The sequence below is a fragment of the Pithys albifrons genome, chromosome 17 (assembly GCF_047495875.1).
Source record: "Pithys albifrons albifrons isolate INPA30051 chromosome 17, PitAlb_v1, whole genome shotgun sequence".
NCBI lineage: Eukaryota > Metazoa > Chordata > Aves > Passeriformes > Thamnophilidae > Pithys > Pithys albifrons.
The window spans coordinates 13,746,030-13,764,682 of NC_092474.1; the positions used below are offsets into that span (position 1 = coordinate 13,746,030).

The 18,653-nt window shown below is 51.2% G+C and overlaps 1 long non-coding RNA gene across 1 annotated transcript in view; it reads left to right on the forward strand.

The window, feature by feature from the left end:
• LOC139679748 (uncharacterized) overlaps window positions 1-18,653 on the forward strand; it is a 30,854-nt gene continuing 12,201 nt past the window's right edge. Inside the window, exons 1-2 of the long non-coding RNA XR_011699232.1 lie at window positions 1-122; window positions 771-814. This is a non-coding gene — a long non-coding RNA (uncharacterized lncRNA). The remainder of the gene's footprint in view (window positions 123-770; window positions 815-18,653) is intronic.

Below are 18,653 nucleotides of genomic sequence, written 5' to 3' on the forward strand. Positions count from 1 at the left end.
GGGCGGTGGAGCCGCCATGTTGTTGTGCCCGTGAGGCGGCGCCGAGCCCGCAGCGAGCCCGGCCCGGCCCGGCAGGACGCGCGGCCCGCACGGGCGGGGGCCCCGCCATGCCCTGCCCCGCGGTAAGCACCGGCACCGGCCGTGACCGTGTCCCTGTCCGGGTGCCTGTCTCTGTCCGGGCGGCCAGCGCCGGCACAGCGGGGCCTGCGGAGCGGCCGCGCTGTCACCCAGGGCCGCACACGCCCCCTCGGCCGCGGTGCGGGGCGGGCACGGCGGAGGGGCCGGTGCCGGGTCGGGGCTGTGTTCGGGGCCGGGGCCAGGTTGGAGCTGCGGTTGGAGCCGGTGCCGGGTCTGAGCCGGGGTCGGGGCTGTAGTCGGGGCCGGGGCCGGGCCCGGTTTTGGGGCCGGGGCTGTGGTCGGGTCGGGCCCCGCTCGGCGCCCTCAGCCCCGCTCGGCTCTCCCGGCCGGGGCACAGCGGGCCGGGCACCCTGGACAGGAGGCCCCGCGGACAGGAGGCCCCGGGCCCTCCCCCTGTGCCCTGTCCGGGCGCTCGGGGCTCTGCCGGCCGGACCCGCCGAGCTGTCCCAGCGTCTCCCCGGCCCGGGCCGGCCCCGCCGTCCCCCCGCGCTGCTCCCTCGGCCCCGCTCGGCCTCGCGGGGTCGGCTCTGCTCGGCCGCGCTGCCCTGATGCTGTACGGCGCTGGTTGGGGGGTTGTATTTACATGGATTTGCGACTCTAATTGCGCTTCTTCCCCGTGTTCCTCTTCACAGTCCTGTTCCTTCACTGGGATCTGAGCAGATGTTGCCCTTCCTCGGTAAGTGCTTTGCCCCCCAACACGGGGCTGAAGTTTGTGCATTGAAGTTGTTGCGGCTCTTGTTTGCTCTTTTAGAGAATGTTGTTTTTATCGGCAGATGAGACCTGGTGTTTCTTCACATCTCCGTACAGGAAATTGATGTCGTTCCTTTCCGTGCACACTTCCCTCGCTGCGGGAGGGGTGGGTGTCCTGCACCCTGCGAGTGTTGTGGGCGCTTTCCTGTGTGCCTCACCTGCTTGTTTGGGTGGCGTAGCCGGGTCAGTGAGGCTTTACTTTAGAAGAAAAGAGCTGTCTAGTGAATCACGTCAGGTAGTGCTGAGTGTGGAGGTGCAGCTTGGCTTTCTGGTGAATATAAAGGCATGTTTAGATTCCTCGGTGAGCCCTCTGGGAAGGGACTGTAGCGTGGCGGAAGGAGCCGGGACAGGTTTCTTGTAGTACCTGTCGTGCTCTGAGCTCTAGATAAAGAGCTGAGGGGGCTTTTGTCTGTTACTAAAGCCTGTGGTATTTGAAAATGAACTTTTTTGGTGGAGGTGAAGGAGTTTCTATGAAGGAGTGCTTGTAAACTGGAGGGGAGGAGGCTGACATGTGATACCTGCTTTGCTTCAGCTGTTACTGATCTCGGTGGTTTGGAGATAGAAGTGTTGCTTTCTTTCCTAGCACAGGAAACACTGAGCTGTAAGTGTTGAAACTTTGTGCTGATAAGTGAAGGCGGGGCATGAGGCCTCAGATGCCTCAGTGACAAGTGTGTCTGTGCCTGCTTTGGAGCTCGGGGAGGGGCACAGGGGCACACACAGCAATGTTGGCCAAACCAGGTTGGTTTCTGAGTGAAAGGTGCTCTTGTCCTACTTCAGTTTATAGGAGTGATATATAGAGGGCCAAGCTGAGTTCTCCTGCTGGCAGTGCCATAGGTGCTTATCTAGGATGCTGTTAATATTCATTACATTAACTGCACTAGCAGTTATTAAAATATCAATGTTAACCTGCTTAAGTAACCTGCCATACAACCCACTCATGATACCACAGAGGTGGAGTAGGGCAGCTTGATAAGCTCTCATTGTATTTTATTTATTTTTTACATAAAAACAGCCATCTGCAGCTGGAGGAGACAGAAATGGAGCATGCCCAAGCTTCTGAAATAGAGGATACAATATTTTATCTCAGATCTCAATCCACCCACGTGCAGCCCAGGATGGTGGAGAGAAGTGTGTTGTCAGCTTGCAGGAGTAGGAGGAATGGGGCTGTGCAGTGTTTTGCTGGCAGTTAACCTGGAAAAAAGGAGTAACTTAAGGAGAAGGGTATGGTTGGGCTGCTGGAGTAATGGGCAAGTGTGATGTGGCAAGGAGGAGGAATTGTCTGCACGGGGTGACTCGGGGGAGCTGGGTTAGCATCCAGCTGGGAGCTCCAGATCCCTTCACCTGCAGAGATCAAAGGGCTGTGCTGGCTGTTCCTGCCCTGGTGGCTTCCTGCTGGGAATGTAACTGGATATAGAGAGAGGACTCTTCCACTTGGTATCAGTGGTGCCTTGCAGGGCACGTGACTCCCAATAGTGCACTGGTGCTTATCAAATGCTGTGAACCAGAATGAAATGTCCAGATACTTAAACATGCACTTGTTTCATAGTAGCTTTCACTGCCTGAGTCAGAGTCATAATTCTTGTTTCTTTCAAAATAACCTTTGAGGTACTGAATTGTCTAAACCAGCACGTGTAACTGTTGTGCATTTGTCTCCAGCCTGAGTAGCTGGTGGTGTTAAAGAGCTGCCTGTTTTATCCCATTTGGGCTTTAAACTCTGAGAAATGAGCTTCATGACTTGTAATTCCACCCCTTTTGCAGATATTGGTGTCGTAACTTCCCAGTGCTGTCAGGAAAACTTCAGGAATGTGCCTAGCACTCAATTCCTGCTGGAATTCTTGTGAATTAACTGGATTGTTAAAAGACTACTATTTCTACATAGTGCTTCAGAATTTCAGGCTGACTGAGGGCTTGCATGAAACCTCAAAGTGGAGCTGGTGGTAGTTGAGGAATTTGAAATGCTGACTTTTCCTGAGACCTCAGCTCGGGGTGCTGTGCAGTTTCTCCCTTGGATGGTGCAGGACAGTCGTGTCCAGGCTGGTGCATTGACTTGCTGCTGTCAGCTTCCTGTGGGGTGGGCAGAGGGCACACACCACACACAGCCTCCTTTGGTGGGAACTGCCCTTATTTGGGGTGTTTTGGTCAGCAGAACAGCCAAAACTCTGTGCCCTGCTTTGGGGGAGCAGCTGGGAAGCACTGACAGAATGGACTCGATACCATGGAAATCTAGTGGTGAACTGGAGCATGAGTAGCCTCGACCTGTTCTTCCTCTCATCTGATGAGTGGTTTCTGGTGGTGGGGTGAGGGAGGTGAGCCCCAGCTGGCTGTAGTGATTCCAGGGTATTGTTTCATCCTGTAAGGAAGCCTCGAGGCTGCCCCTGTGCTCAGAGCTACAGGGAGCAGTAGCAGGGGAGAAATAAATGTGGCATGATCTGGTTGCAGCCGGGGTGTCTCTCACCTTTGGTCTGTTCTGAGGTGTCAGGTTGTGTTGCTCTGAGACAGAGCTGCTCTGCTCACCTTCAGCAGGTGCCAATGTGCATCTGGAAGTGAGGCCTGGACCTGCAGAGTGAACTGGGGGAGGGCAAACGGGGGCTTTCTGGAATGTTCATTAAGTGGGGAAGATGTTTCTGGAGTCACTGATGTCCAGCAGAAAGCACTGTTTGTAAAGGCTGCCCTGGAAGTACAATTGCTGCTTCATAGCTTTGGTTCATCTTCTGAAACTTGGAATCTTCCTGTGAAGTTTGGGAGGCAGCAGTTGGTTTGGCACCTGAATGTGGCTGCAGGTTAAGGGGGTAACTGGGAGTGTGCTCTCCAGGGCTTACTGGGTGTTTCAGAGGCTTTGTCCCTCCTTAGGGGTGGAACAACAGACCTTCTGGGTCCTTCTTACCCCCTTCTGGGTCCTTCTTACCCCCTTCTGGGTCCTTCTTACCCCCTTCTGGGTCCTTCTTACCCCCTTCTGGGTCCTTCTTACCCCCTTCTGGGTCCTTCTTACCCCCTTCTGGGTCCTTCTTACCCCCTTCTGGGTCCTTCTTACCCCCTTCTGGGTCCTTCTTACCCCCTTCTGGGTCCTTCTTACCCCCTTCTGGGTGTTAATGCTGAAAATCATTGTAACAAGGTAACCATGGTAAGGTCCAGCTGGGAGTTTTTGGGATTTGTGTGTGTGGCTGCCTGGGTGAGGCAGCAACGACATTGCAACGTCATGCAGGTGGTGGGACCCTGAGAAAGGGGAAGAAGAACCCCAGGCCCTGAAAGAACTGCCTGAATAGGGGCTCTTGCCCTTCCTTGGGAGAGTGGGATGTCAGAAGACTTGGAGCTGGATGGCCCTTGTTCAGTGATACTGTAACTAAATTGTACAAGCTGTTGTATTGAAGTATTGGCACTTCTGGAAAGTGAATGCTTTGAACAAGCTCCAGTGGGACTTGATTTTAGACAAATGAATCTGTTATTTTTCCCCTTGACTAGGAATGCAGTGCAAAGTGGCTTGGGGGCAGGCTGTGGTACATCACCAGTCATGCCAGGAATGAAATGTGTCCTCAGCAACACATGCTAATGGGTCTTAAGTAGAATTAAACTCCTTTTTTTGAGAACTTTAACAGAAAAAAAAGAATTGTAAATACTTTAAAATGTAACTTTGCAGGCTGGAGTTGAAAGGGGCCAGAAGATCAAAGAAGCCAAGGCTTGGGGAAGCACTGCAGGTGACAAGCAGAGCAGGTTGTCCTTTGCCTTGCTCAGCACATCTGGCTGCTGCTCTCAGCGTTCATGTGAGGGACTGACTGACCACAGTGGGAATGAAGTTGGGTTTGCTCTGCACGGCTTTCACCTGAGATGCTGATCGAGCTGATGCTTTTACTGAGGCTTCTGTGGCACTGGTTGTTCATCAGATTATTCAGCAGGGTGCAAACAGCTTGGTCAGCTTCAGGTTTTCAGCTGCTTTGTGTCTGGTGAGGCATTGGAACTACTGCTGGCCTGAGCTTAGCCTGGAAAATTATCCTGTGCCTATGGAATTGGCTTGGAGAGAGAATGAAACCTGAAACTGAGTTCCTGGCTCCTTGGAAAGAGCTGGGCTGGTGGAAGGGCAGCCAGAACAGACCCCCACCCTGCCTGGGGCGTGTTCTCTGTAGGGGGGACTGTAACAGGGAATGTTCCCATGTTTGAACTGACGAGGCTGGACAGCAAGGGAGGCTTGGAGCTTTTGGAAGGTGGCCTGGCAGGCAGGGAACATCCATGTAGGAAGGACTGGGCTTTGTTACTTTGATATCCAGCTGTCTTTATCCTCCCTGGGGTGTATGTGGGTCTCAGCTGTGTGTTCTGTGCTCCCTCACTTGATTCAGTCCAGCCACTCCTGTATCATCTGCAGAGTGGCATTGTCTTGGTTGAATTTCCAAACTGGAGTTGTTCTTTACTGGGACTGTCTCTAGCAGGTGTGCTGGTCTAACCTCTCAGGTTTAACCTTTACTGGGACAAGAATAAAAGAAGACTTTTTCAGTATAATCTCAGCTTCCTACTTTTGAAGGAAACAACACTGTCAAAGCAACTTACTACCTGTATGTGCTTCTCTTGTGCTCTGTGTTCTCCCAATGGCTGAGACTTCTACCAACAGTTCCCTTTTATGGTCCTTCTACCCAATTTTAAGAAAGATTTTCATCAGGGAAAAGCGGTGAAAAGGGTTTAAATCTTTCTTTAGCTGAGATTTCTGAAAGCAAAGTAGCATGAAATAGATCTTCAGGGTGCCTCTGTGTGATGAAGTCTTTTGTATATACAGGCCTAATAGTCTGTAAGTATTTTGGATTGTTCTGGTACTCGGGGGTTTAGTTTCTAGAACACACAGGCAGGATGGGGGGAGCAATGCACTTCAGGCTGGGTTTGTGGGGGAAGGCTGCTGCATGGCCATAATTAAGTCTTTGTAGTTTTTCTTTCCAATACCAGAGATTTGTGCACTGGTATAGACATTATTTATAGAAACACTGTTAGAACAGTTTTGTGTTGCCCTTTTGTGGGCCTCATTTGCTTCTCCAACTTTGGGACTGGAAACTAGGGCTATAATCAAAGCATTAATTCTGTGGTGTTACCTGGGAGGACGGAGCTTCGGGAAGACATAAAAATAGTTTCTCTTTCCCTGTGCCTTTAAAAGAAGGTTTTGACTCCTCTGTCAGCCAGGAAAGGGCAGACTCGTGACAGAGTGAGACTTGTGTTCTCCACTTGTGGAAGTGCCTGGGGGAAGCTGCTCCCAAGGCACCTGAGGGGGGAGAGGACAGAAAGCCTGTCTGTGTAGGGTGACATCGAGTCTGTGAGGACAAGATGCACTTGGGTGGCTCCTGAGTGCCCTTGGAGAGTGAGCAAAGGCAGGGCTGGCTGCAGGGCCCCTCCCCAGCTCCCCCTGAGGGCAGCCCTTCATGTGGGGCTCAGGTGCATCATGAGACTCCAGGCCCTGTGATGTGACCCCTCAGTTCCTCTGAGAGTTCTCCTTCACTGCTCTGGGCAAGTAGGATTCTTATTTTTGGAGGTTTCTGTACAGCTGGTGGCAGGATTTCAGAAAACAGGTGGAAAACCAGATCTTCCCTCGAGTCTCTCTGTCATGTGGAGTTTAGCACAGTATAGGTCAAGGTAGACTACTAGAATATTGATTTTGGTTCTTTCATTGCTGGAAGTCACAGTTAAAAGTGTTGAAGAGCTGAGTGGAACTGAAGGCTGAGTTAGAGAAGTAGTTACAAAAAGGCTGAGCACACAGAGGTTAAGAACAATTTATTTGAACTACGGTACTACTGGAACTGCTTATGGCTGTGGAGTTGTTAGTACCTTCAACACCTGACAGTCAGTGTTACCTGGGTGGGGTAACTTTCAGTACTTTTGAAGTGACACCTCAGTTTTGTACAGGAGTTGTCAGAATGATCCAGTGCACCAGCTGATCTGGTGTTAAACTCTGTCCCATCACCCTTATGCTATCACTGTGTCCTTTCTAAAGGAGTTTAAGCTCAAAGCTGCTCATGGAAGTAGCTGTCTCTAGGTCTGGATTTGGTGGAAGGTTTCCTTGGAATTTCTAGGTTTGGAATTGGTGGAAAGCATTTCCCTGGAATATCCTGCCTGGTGGTCAGGAGGGACCCAAGGGCCTGACTGTCCGTGCTCTCCCTGCAGGTGGGCGAGGAAGGGAGTGAGCCAGGGCTGGCACCGTGTGATTCCAGCTCTTGGAGATGGCCAGGTGTGTACCTGGCAAAGCTCTGGTTGTTCCCTTGCCAGCGTGTCACTGAAACCTGACCCAGAGGTGAAGGAGGGCTGGGAGGTTGTGCTGTTTGTCCTGGTGCTCTTTGCTGCATCCTCGGGGGGCTCTTTGCTCTGAGACCTTGTCACACCCAGAGCTGGATCTGGTGCAGCTGGAAACCACTCTATTTTCTTGCCTCCAGCCTTGTCCTCTCTAAGTAAAACTGCTGTTACCAAAGCTGACTTTTGCTGTTCTGTGGGTCTCTGGGCTCAGGCTTTCCAGGTGTGTGTCTGTCTCCTGGCAAAGAGCAGGAGAGGCAGTGAGAGGAAAACTCACCTGCCATGTCACAGAGCAGCTTTGCCTGGGCAGTGGTGTCTCTCTGCACTGTGCAGCCAGTTTGCTGTGGTCTGACCAGGGCAGAAACAACTTCTCTAGGTAGTATGACCTCATAGCTTTGATTTTATTGCATTTGAGTTACTTTCCTTTTTTTCCCCCACAAACAGTTAGTGTAATGTAGGCATTGATCCATTTTGATCCATGAAACCTCACTAAATGTCTGAGCAGGTTGCATTTCTAGGTTATTTTGAGTATTTTCCTTTAATTAAAGGAAGCTGCAAGCAAGTGAAGTGTGCTTGATGTAAACTCACAAGTTTACTGCCTGTGCCTGCAGACCTTTTCTTTCCATCTAAACCCTGTGTACAGGTTTTATTAAGAGTGGATAAGCTTTTCATCAAATTAATGACTAATCCTTATCAAACAAGTGTTCATCTTTACAATTAGAGAACAGGAATGCCTAATTGTGTGCTGATTGGTGAACATACTAGTCATGAGTACATTTGAGAATTCAGATTCTTAATTTTCTCTCAGTGCTGGTAGCAGGAATTTGCTGTGAACAGGGCATTATATTCTGGTTGGATACCCATTATGATTAAATTATCATCTTTGTCTATGTTCAGTGAACCTTTCTTTGAGTAACTTCCAAAAGAATGCACCTTTTTGCACTTTGGGAAAATCTGAACTCTCTGAGGAAAAAGGAGGAAGATAGAGCAAGGTAAATATTTTGAAGTTGCTCAGCTTTCCTTGTGGGTTTGGCTGATGGATTATGGTCAAGGCATAGTTGTGTTCTAATGCAGAATACAATGGCTTGCTTGTTTTCTTTTACTTTGGGCTGGAATCTCTTAATCCCTTCAGACCCAGGCGTGAGTATCACATGATTTGGAGGTGTTTGGTTAGTGCTGCCCTGCTGCAGAGCATCCCTGTGCACAGCACGGGAGGACAGGGGGGCTGCAGGAGAAGCCACATGGAAATTTTCAGTTTTGGAGATCCATGGCCCAGTGTCCAGTATTTTTGTTCTCTGGCAAAGCCACGTGGTCAGTTGGGCTGTAAGGGAGGGAGGAGCCCAGATACCTGCTCTAAAACTCCCAAATTCCTTACACAAAGGACTCCAGCTTCAGTATACTGACACTACACCTTGATGTTCAGGGTGCCTTAAACCACACACTGAGGGATTTGTAGGGAAAATTCCTTGCAGGAAAACTGGTGGCACAGCTCCTTGTAGGCCCTTCTTTCAGAGTCTGTGACCACTGGACATCAGTGGGGTTATAGCTGTATAAGTAATACTCATAAACCCTTATTAAAGTAAAAGAATAATGAATATTCATTAACAGTGTATTGCCAAATGTAGTAGCTTCTTGTGTAGCTGCAGAGTGGTACCAACATGCCTGGTTACTGTCAGGTTACTTTTCCCCCCTTCAGTTCTGCAGGTTTTAGGAGCTGGAACCAAAATGTCTTCCACGTGTCAGACTGGAATTTTGGCTTATAATGTCAGGGTGAGTGCTGGCCTTGGTGAGGGTGCCTGGTAACCCTGACCTGGGGAGAGCACTGGGCACGGGGGGCTCTAAAATAGAGTAGGATACCCCAGAGTGCTGACATATGGTCACGAGGGGGATGGTAGAGAGACTGCAGTGAGTTACAAGATGCTGGTCTTGGCTCTTGGTGCTGCTTGTGCAGGATTTGGTGTGTTAAGCACAGAGTCAGCGTTGCTTCCTTGCTCAGGGGCTGCTTCTCCAGCTGTTTCACCTGCCTCTGAATTGCTGCACAGGTAATTGGGGCGCTGGAGCCCTGGTGTCCTGTACTTAGCTCATCACTCCAGGCAAGTTATCTGGTCCTTCTCAGGTGTTGGCTGGCAGGCCAGCTGGAGAGTTGTCCAGCTTTCCATTGCTGGGGCATTCCAGCTGCCCTGCTGTGTTTTCATGGCACAGACACTTCCTTCTGGGACCTCCTGAGAGGCTGGTGGTGACCAAACAGCGCGAGGGGCTGAGCATGGCAGTTCTGTAGTAGTTCACTGAAGGGGAAAAAAGCAGTGCCAAACCTGCTGTTGTAACCAGCTGGGAGCAGGAAGCAATCTGGAAACCTGCTGGGCACTGTGGGGGGTGGTTGGGTCCATCCCTGGCCCTGGGTGGGTGTGGTGTCACCTGGCGGAGCCAGCCCGGGCAGCTGCGGGCCAAGGATTGCGCTGCGTTTGACAGCGTTGGTGTAACAATAAAAGCTCCTTCCTTGCTTTCATTTTCCAGCCGGGCTTCCCTGGGCTGTCTGTGTCAGGCCCTGTTGGTGCTGCCCTCCCACAGGGGCACGCCCAGGGCAGCCCGTTGGGGTTAATGGTGCTGTTCACCCTGCCCAGCCCGCGGTGTGCCACTCAGCGCTCAGGTATGGAGACTTCCCTCTTGCATAAGGCACTGGGGGTGCTCGCTCGGGCAGGAAACAGCTGGCAGCTCCCTGAACAGGGAGTTCCATGTGCTGTGCCCTGTAGCTTATTTCTCTAAACATTAGAATTTCGAGTTACTGTCCAGCTTTCTAAACTGTACAACTGCTCACACACAGGCAGGGATTGCCTGCCAGCCCCTCTGCATGTAGAGCCCTTCCTGCTCTCAGCACACTTGCTCCTGGACCCAAACTCTTTGGTATTTAGAGACACAGAGCAGGGCTAAGCCTTATGGACTTGAACATACTTCAAGAGCCCCAAGATTCCAATATGGAATCATAGAATAGATTGGGTTGGAAAAGACCTTCGAGATCATCGAGTCCAACCCTTGGTCCAACTCCAGTCCCTTTACCAGATCATGGCACTCAGTGCCACGGCCAAGCTCAGCTGAAAAACCTCCAGGGATGGGGAATCCACCCCCTCTCTGGGCAGCCCATTCCAATCCCTGAGCACTCTCTCTGCAAAGAATTTCTTTCTGCTCTCCAACTTCACTTTCCCCTGGGAGAGCTTGAGCCCATTGTGCCCCCTTGTCCTATTGCTGAGTGCCTGGGAGAAGAGACCAGTGTGTCTTTTTTCAATTTCTAAGTATTTCTAACTACTGTGTTTATTTTTTTCCCTGATTCTTCCAACAAAATTCAGTTTTTAGTCTCATCACAAACCTTCTCTACCATGTGTCAACCCCAGCAGACCAGGTCTACTTGGTCTGTTAAGAAATAATACTAGTCAAGAAGTAATTTTTCTATAAATCTGCTGCAGGTCTAGTAACATTTGTTATTGAGCTAAAGTGACCCCACTTACCAGAAGCAAGGAGTGGTAAGTTAAAACAAGCCAAGGAAGCTGGTCTGAAGGGACCTGTATCACAAAAAGGACAAGAGAAGACTGAAGATTTTGAGCTAGATTTGCCATATTAGAAGTAAGCAGGTGGGCTGGGGAGAATCTGGTTGAGCTTTCAGTTTAAAGAAAGGCTTAATGCCAAAACACCCTCAAAACCCAATTTATGTGCTTCAGCTCTACAGTTTTTACACTGCCTCTTGCCAAGACAGTTAAAGAATTCCTCGAGCTAGTCTGAATTTCCAGGCTGGGTTTGGAACACGATACCCACTTCTGCAGGTGCAGAGAACACTCCAGTCTGTTCTGGTTGGTTGGTGAGTCTTGGTGCTTTTATTGCTGATGTCCTTGATTTTCAGGAGCCTGGAGGTGCTGCTCTGCAGCACGTGTGTGGTGCAGTTGCAGGGGTGGCCAGGTGGGGTTGTGCTGCTTTTAAGCTTCTGTGAACTGATGAAGAGCAAACTTTAAGTTGGTGTTGCAGCACCTGTTTCCTGGAGCTTCCAGCCTCCTGTTGGACTCTGGAAAACTTAAGAGGAAGAACTTGAGTCCTGTGTGGGGTTGGTGTTAAGATCTGTTTAACTATTTGTAGCTAATTAAAATGCAGCAGGTGAAGGAGTCCCTGGGGTCAGTTTGGAGGGGGCTTGTGCAGCTGGGTGAGGGTCAGAGAACCAAGTGCACCATCCTGGCTGCAAGGGAAGCACAACCAGCAGTTGTTCAGTAGCACTGGGCTGTGCCATTGAGTTGTCCTGTGGGTCACCTCATTGAAAGACTTAGCAAAGTTTGTACATGTTGAAACAAATTTGGTGGCTTGAAACTTGCCTGAAGAACCTGCTGCCTGTCAGGTGACTCCTGAGGAGCTGCTCCACCTGTGACCCCTCAAAAATCATGACTTGGGTACTTTGATTATCTTTTAATAACATTTTAACATACTGACAGCTTATTGCTTGTAAGAATGTGAAAGAGAAAGTGTGAGCCTTTCTGTGGAGCTGGGGATCCACAGACCAAACTGGGTGAGTGACAGCTCAGCCTCTACATGGAATTCAGAGCATCTTTGCCATGTTATAAAAAGCCTGGTGCTGATGTGTCTGTTCCTCCAACACTGAGCTTTTTGTAACCTGTAAACTCCAGGTATAGGGTAGGAATTTATCCAGTTAAAACCTGCATTTGTTTGAAGAGTTCACTCCTGCTTGTTCCCCTCTGCCCCACATCTGTAGATCTCAGTTATGTAAATACCAAGGTGTGTGTCACTCGGAACTCACTGGGTAGGTCGGTTTTCCTTTAGCAGAAGGCAGTAAATGTGACCTGTAGTGAACAAGCAGCTGTGCCTGTCCTGCTGCACCTTTCTCATTCTTCAGCTTTGCTTATGTACAGTGGGACTGCTCAATGAGGATTTAGGAGTTGGTCTGCAGGTGAGTTTTTGGGAAATCCTGGAAGTTTACTGAAATACTTGAGATGAATGTGCAGCCTCAGCCTTATCTTGATGTGATGTATTTTGCTTTGTCTCTGATGTCAGGTTTACAGGCTTTCTTCTGTGGAGGAAGGAGGAAAAGTCCTTACTAATTTCTCATCTCAGCAGAACAGGCTGAGGGAATAACATGTACTGGAGTATCTTATAATGAAGTGCTTGATGAAGGGGGTTGGGTGGAAGGGTCTGAAAGCTTCATTTCTGAAGGAAGAAATAAGTCTTCTAGTTTGTCCAGTCAGGCTTGTCCTACTTTGAAACCTCACTGAATTTTCAAAGGGAGAGGTAGCAGATTTGTTTGGTGTTGAACAGCAGGCTTGAATTATATCCTTTTTTAGTAGTTTGAGATAGCTTGGTGTAAACCTCTCACAGACGTGGTGCTCTTGCTGAGCTGGTGAGTTAAGTTCATCACAACTCTAATGCTGCTCTTCCTCTTCATTTAACTCCTTGTCACCAGTGACAGGGTTCCTTGCAGACAGATTTTAGGTAGAAATCTGCAACTTGCCCCTTGTTTGTGTTGTCAGCCCTCACAGCCCCCAAGTTTACGGTGCAGTCTCAGTGCCGTGCTCAGTATGAGGAGACTGATACTCTGGGGGGGATTTTTAACCCTTCTAGAGCAGGGTCACTGCAAGTAAAGCATTTCACACGTGCTTCTGCAGTGCCTGAGTGTGTTTCTGGAGGTGAATGGAGCCTGTGCTGGTGCTGCTGGCTCACAGCAGCCTTTGCTGGGCAGGGATGTATCCCAGGATGGGTGCACAGCACCAGGGCTGCTCCCTGGATCCTGTGATTGGAGCTCAGGATCCATCAGCCTTGTGGCCCAGGGGCCTGGGCTGACCCCCTGGCACAGGGAAGCCCCAGTGCTGGCAGGGTATCTGCTGCTGCCCATCTCAAGTGGTCATCCCTCAGAGGTGCAGCTCCCAAAGCTGGGCTGAATCTGTGCTGTGGGTCGGACTGCACTGGAGATTTCTGTAGGAAGGGGAAGCAGATGCATTCCTTTTTCTCAGAGCTTTTATTAATTGTTAACTGAAACAGTTGAGTTGCTGGGTGGTGTTTAGTATTTGTGGTAAGATTTGATATGTTGCTTGATAACCACTCGTGTGTTTTCCACAGATAAAATGTGCTTAGTCCCTGTGGGTTATGGGGAGTGGGCTCTTGGGTCTGTGGGTGTTGAGGTGGTTGTGTTTAATTCAGCAGTGAGGACTAAGGCACTGGAACGTCATGTGGAGAGTTACTCAGGAGCACTGTTTGTGTCACGGAGCTGCAGGAAAGTAATGCTGAGATCTTAGCAAGGCTGAATGGGTATTGTGCAAATCACATGTATCTATTTCAGCCTCCCCTGGAGGTGATAAAGCCTTCGGTGGTTGCTGCGCTCAGGCAGAGATTCCTTCTGGCTCTAGCGAGACTAAACGTTGTTATCGATGTTCTTTACCAGTGCAACCAGGACCTCTCGTCCTTATTTCCGAGGTTATTTCCTGTGAGCAGAGTGACTCCCTGCCAGTTTTAGTGCTCCAAGGCAGGATCCGCTCCAGGTGTTGCCAGGGAGGGCAGAGCCTGTGAAGGCAGAGCCTGTGAAGTCTGTGTGTGCCCGGGGTGGGCTCCTGCGGGGCCGTGTGTGCCCGGGCTGGGCTCCTGCAGGGCACTGGCTCCTGCGGGGCCGTGTGTGCCCGGGCTGGGCTCCTGCAGGGCACTGGCTCCTGCGGGGCCGTGTGTGCCCGGGCTGGGCTCCTGCAGGGCACTGGCTCCTGCGGGGCCGTGTGTGCCCGGGGTGGGCTCCTGCAGGGCACTGGCAGGTCCAGGGCCGTGTGTGCCCGGGGTGGGCTCCTGCAGGGCACTGGCAGGTCCAGGGCCGTGTGTGCCCGGGGTGGGCCCCTCCAGGGCCGTGTGTGCCCGGGGTGGGCCCCTCCAGGGCCGTGTGTGCCCGGGGTGGGCCCCCGCAGGGCACTGGCAGGTCCAGGGCCGTGTGTGCCCGGGGTGGGCTCCTGCAGGGCCGTGTGTGCCCGGGGTGGGCCCCTCCAGGGCCGTGTGTGCCCGGGGTGGGCTCCCGCAGGGCACTGGCCCCTCCGGGGCCGTGTGTGCCCGGGGTGGGCTCCTGCAGGGCACTGGCCCCTCCAGGGCCGTGTGTGCCCGGGGTGGGCCCCTCCAGGGCCGTGTGTGCCCGGGGTGGGCCCCCGCAGGGCACTGGCAGGTCCGGGGCCGTGTGTGCCCGGGGTGGGCCCCTGCAGGGCACTGGCAGGTCCAGGGCCGTGTGTGCCCGAGGTGGGCCCCTGCAGGGCCGTGTGTGCCCGGGGTGGGCCCCTGCAGGGCACTGGCAGGTCCGGGGCCGTGTGTGCCCGGGGTGGGCTCCTGCAGGGCACTGGCAGGTCCAGGGCCGTGTGTGGCCGGGGTGGGCTCCTGCAGGGCACTGGCAGGTCCCTCCCCGGGGATCACGTATCGTCTGGGGGGCAGGAGCCAGGCTGCCAGCACACTTAATCTGGTTTGATTCGGCAGGATCTCGAAGACAGGAACAAAAAGCACTTTGTCCCGGCCGGACTCGAGGACTGACACTTGAATGGCTCTCTGCATTGTGTATTCACTGCTGTGTGAGCTGCCCCTGCAGTGGAGCACATTGTTGTGGAGCAGCCACTTCACTGCTCAGTTCACAGGCTGTGGCTGCCGCGGCAGCATCTCGGGGCTGCGACTTCACAGGGGGCTCTGATGTGAGCCCTTCCAAGGGCAGCCCTGTCAGTGTAACTCGGTGGAACTGCCCTGGCAACTGGTGGTCCTTCAGGAAAGGGGCCTGTGCCAGGGCTGGCTGAGCACTGCCCTAATCCTTCCTGGTGCTGCAGCTCCTCTGCCCCAGCCCAGTGAGACAAGGGGACACTGCAGGGACCATGTGAGCAGGAGCTCCAGAGATGCTCCAGAGTTTTGGTGGTATCTCCAGGGAATCATTCATGCAGTCAGCAATAGGACAAGGGGGCACGATGGGCTCAAGCTCTGCCAGGGGAAATTGAAGTTGGAGAGCAGAGAAACTTCTTTGCAGAGAGAGGGCTCAGGCATTGGAATGGGCTGCCCAGAGAGGGGGTGGATTCCCCATCCCTGGAGGTTTTTCAGCTGAGCTTGGCCATGGCACTGAGTGCCATGATCTGGTAAAGGGACTGGAGTTGGACCAAGGGTTGAACTCGATGATCTCAGAGGTCTTTTCCAACCCAATCCATTCTATGATTGCTGAGAGAATCTGACAGAATATTCTGGAAATACTGCAATCCAATTTCTAGTTATTTTGGTATATATTATAATAAACCTTTCTTTGTTGCTAATCCCAAGTGTCTGGATACAGGGAAAAGATTGAGTCTTTACCTCACTGTGTGATCTGCCTGTGGCCTTTTTCTGAAGCTCTAATCATCAGGGCTTTTAATTTCTCATCCACATGAGAGCTGTGTGAGAATTTCCCTGACACTTGCAGGTGATCATGAAGTGTGTGGTTTATCTTTGAGTAGCTGAGCTTGGTTTCCTACTGTTAATTCCATGCTGTTTGGGTTTCTGTTTACATTTACCTCAGTTAAGCAATAATAATTAACTCAAAGCATTGAACTGATGAGTTACCATATTGGGAGAACAACCCAATAACCATAATGCAAGAAGCATTACTGCAGCTTCCTGGTAATGAACATTCCAGTAGTAGAGGACTTGATTTAATCTTTGAGAAAACAGTAGTGGTGATAAAAAGACTTTCTATCTGACTCTCACTTAGACAACCACTTAATACTAGTAAAAATCTTGGGGTGTGAGGGAGGATCATAGTGGAAGAATCATACAGCTGTTGAGAACTAAAGCAGTTTTTGTTAATTGGGGGAATGTCTGAGCTCTTGCTGTTCACATTTGAACCCCAACCTGCAGTGTGCAGCTGTGCTTTTAAATCACTGATGCTTCCCCAGACAGTCTGGATGACATTGTTTGCTTCCTTCTAGTGAGTCTGTCTAGATGTATTTAAGCTGGAAATTGCAGAGTTCAGGGCAGTTGGATATTCCTGTTCTCCCACCAGACCACACAGTTGAATCAATCCATGCCTGATACATCAAACATGTGTCTGTCTTGTGAAGTGGGTGTCCAAAATAGGTAAGAACTCTTAAGGGATAGAATGTGGGACTTTTAAATAAAGAGGGACAATATCAGACACAGAAGTGTGGCTTTTGCTGAAGAGCATCTTCCTTAATGTCTGTGGGGCAGTTTTAGTGTGCAGCTGGCATGGCCATGGCACTGACATGGATCTCTTGGCTGCAGGTGGCTTTGGCAGTTTCCTTGGCATGGCAGGCTGATTAGCCAGCACAGCTATAGTAGTGTGGATGCAGCCAGTGAAGGGCTCACAGAACAGCTCTGAACACTTGAATGTGTTGTGTAAGGACAGCTCTGACTCAGTGGGGAATGTCAGCACGTGGCTGAACTTAGGCAGTATCACTGTACAAGTGGAATGAGGGCTCACAGCCACACCACCTCGATCCCATCACCCTCCTAAGTGGCATCCAGAGCTCGTGCCTTATCTCACTCTGTGTGCCTGTGCTTGCTTTAGGCCCTGGTTTCCAGCTGTGCAGGCTGAGGCCCTGCTGTGTGCCCTGCAGCTCAGCTCAGCTCTGGGCACTCTGCTGGGCAGCCCCAGGGACTGCTCAGACATTCCTGCACAGGGAGATGCTGTTCTGTGCCAGTTCAGAAGCCTCTGGTCTAACAGAAACTTACCCCCAGACCAACCTCTCATCGTTTATTTTACTGAATTTTCTATGTATTTCACAGATACTGCCAGTGGTTATTGTATCTTAGTGGGTATTGCATCCTAAATATTGGTATTTTGAGCAGTGAGTGAAGACTTTAAGCTGAATGCTATGGGCCAACAGTGGGTTTGGGGGCTGGGATGCCTTTAATGACATCACTAAAGTGAGCTTAGTGTTAACAAACAGAGCCCTTCTAAACAGACTGCAGCATTGCAGTGGTGGCAGTGGTTGTGATGCCAGGACTGGCCTGTGAATACACCCTCCATGTGCACACTCATGTGAGAATGACAGCACAGCACGTGCTGGGCTCAGAGATAGTGTTTCTGTCGGTGTGATAAGGAGTGGGGCACAGTTGTGCTTTGCTTCTGACGTGTCACACAGACCCAGTGCTGGGTGGCTGTCCAGGAGTGAGTGGAAGCTGCAGGGGGTGGGGAAACCTCTCCCTGGGAAGGGAACACACCTCAGTTTCTGCAGTGTGTGCTCAGAAACCTGCCTGCGTTGGGCTCTTCCCTGGGTATGACATGGCAGGGGGTGGACTTCCCATGCAGATGGGAGACTGGAGCCAGCTCCCAGCTTTGGGCTCCCAGGCTTTCTGGTTTTTCCTCTTGCTTGGGTTTTGAGCTTGCTTGTGTACTGGTTTATTCCTCAGCAGTCAGGTAGTTAAAGGGGAACACCTGGTAAGTAATCCTTGGAGGCTGTGATGAACTGGGGTGAGCTGTTCAAATGGCTGCTGCTTTCCTGCTCCTGGCTGCATAACGCCAAGGAAGTGTGGGGGTGTTGTGGGCAGGAAGGGACACTTGTCCTGAGAGCCAGACTGTCTGAGGGGCACTGCCCAGCACAGCTGCCCTGATGGCACCGAGGGTGGGCTTCAGGGGTAGGAGATCAGTAAAGTACCAGCTCTGAACACCTCCTTGTGCTGCCTGGTCTCCTTGACAGAATTAGTCTTTTGAACATACAGACTCTTCAGGCAATCTAAAGCTGGTTTGTTATTGTAGGCAAGACTTGGTCTTTCTTGGAAGTGCCCTCCTTGCTACCTGTACTATCAGGAGATGGGCCTTTCTCACAGGGCAGTGAACATCCTCTGCCATGAGGCGTCAGGTTCTGTAGGGAGAAGCCTTAGTGTAGTTAAGTGGAAGTGAAGCAGCCTTGAATGCCAGAAAATGGGACTGCCAATGACTGATGAAGGATCTGTATCTCTTCAGACTTCTCTCCAAGTGCCCTGGGTTTCTGATGGAGTTTAATAGACAGGTTGTCTTAGTACCAGAGACAGGTGGTAACCTGAAGTGGGGCTGATGCTGTAGGAGTGGATGGAAGGCAAGAGGAAACTGTGGAGAGCTGACATGCTCTGGCTGCCTCAGTTTGCACACCTGTGCACGGCCCGGACGTTCAGTGTATGCTGCTAAAAACTTCTCTGGAAGCAGAATGAGAAGCTGCAGTTCCTCCCTCCTGCTGCTTTAGTTCCTCCAGAGGCTGCTGAGGAGCAGCTCTGCTGCAGTTCTGGCAGTGCTCCTTTCCCTGGGAATGCCACTGCTGGAGCAGTTGGAGCAGTGGAGGCCTGGGCAAGTACCACTGGCTGCTTCTCAAGTCTGACATCATAGCCAAGAATTAGATGGCTCTCTCTCACCGTGGGGATAATGAAATAATTCCTACTGTGTTATTCATTAACTCACATTTCATTCAGTGGCTCCTAAGAGGATAACGAGTACATTAGAGGTGAACTTGCATAAGCCTTCTGACATCCTTTTGATAAGTTAAATAAGAGTTAAGGCTGTGGCAGAC